Source organism: Equus quagga, unplaced genomic scaffold (genome assembly GCF_021613505.1).
Source record: "Equus quagga isolate Etosha38 unplaced genomic scaffold, UCLA_HA_Equagga_1.0 52105_RagTag, whole genome shotgun sequence".
NCBI classification, from domain to species: Eukaryota; Metazoa; Chordata; class Mammalia; order Perissodactyla; family Equidae; genus Equus; species Equus quagga.
The window spans coordinates 1-1,180 of record NW_025800133.1 but is presented as its reverse complement, the minus strand read 5'-3'; the positions used below and the strand labels follow the sequence as shown (position 1 = coordinate 1,180).

The window sequence follows — 1,180 nt, the reverse complement described above, 5'->3', positions numbered from 1 at the left end:
GTCCTTAAATTTGTTTGTTTTCTCTTGTGTTACTGAGTGAGGAAAAGCCTTCCATCACTGTACCTGTTGTGTGGTTTATCATTACTAAAAACTACTTTCTGGAATAGGGTAGGTTGCTTATGTTTGGTATTTTGATGAGCAGGTATATTGGTCATGGTCTTTCTAGACTAGTTCTAATTTTTACTACTTCTTTGAGAGGTGTCCTCATCCTTGTCTCCACCGTATCTGGTAATTTCGGTTACTGTTCTCTGCATCTTCGCTGTAACATGTCTGCTCCTGAAAAATCAGAGCCGAAAGAGAGAAGCTAAGTTATATCTAGAGCAGAAGAGGAAATATGTGATGGAGACGAAGGGGAATTCCTTTAGAAGAGTGTAATCACTGAAAACTCTCTCGCACGTAATCTCTCTCATACACCCATGAACACACATCCCCCTTCTCACTCACACACACAAACACCCCCACACACACACGCACACACACACGTGGTGATCTTGTGAAGTCTATGCAGCATTGCATTGCCTGACCCAGTGCCTGGTGGAGCAGAACTTCCCAGCCATTGCCCTCCACTGAGGAATGCCCCAGAAGGAGAGGTGAGTCGGAGATGGGGAAGATGTTTTGTGTCCTTGGGAGGAAAAGAGGCCCTGGAGAGAAGGGACTTTCAACATTTTTCTAATTTCCTTTCTCGTGAAGACTTTCTTGGTATCAGCAGTTTAAAGATTTTCAATGATGAATTCTTGTGGCTACCAACCTATTCAGCTGAGGCAAGGACATGGAGCAGGTGAACATTGCCTTTAACTGTGACATGCCTGAGGATTCTGACACCCCCCTGCATCGGGTAAGCCCCACACCAAGAAGAACACCCCATTGTCCTCCCCCAACCCTCTATTTTCTGTATCTTTGCAACCTTCCTTCTTCATCCCTCCTTTTGGGTGTCTTCCCTTTTTGGGAGTCTTCCAGTTCTATCCTCTGTGTCCTTCCAGGTGGCCACAGCAGGCAAGGTTGACCCCTAAGGCTTGGCCATCACATTTGTGTCACATGAGAATGATGCCAAGATCCTCAATGACGTGCAGGATCGCTTTGAGGTCAATACTAGTGAGCTGCCTGAGGAGATAGACATCTCCTACAGTGAGTACTGAAACTGGCCTCCCCAGCTCTTTAGATTCCCCTTGTTCTTTTGTGT

At 45.9% G+C, this 1,180-nt stretch overlaps 1 long non-coding RNA gene across 1 annotated transcript; it reads left to right on the top strand.

Annotated features, from left to right (window-relative positions):
- The first annotated feature begins 8 nt into the window (after window positions 1-8).
- On the top strand, window positions 9-1,123 carry LOC124233939 (uncharacterized). Its single transcript, XR_006887192.1, has 3 exons — window positions 9-590; window positions 691-835; window positions 981-1,123. It is a non-coding gene; the product is annotated as an uncharacterized LOC124233939 (long non-coding RNA).
- The last annotated feature ends 57 nt before the right edge of the window (window positions 1,124-1,180 follow it).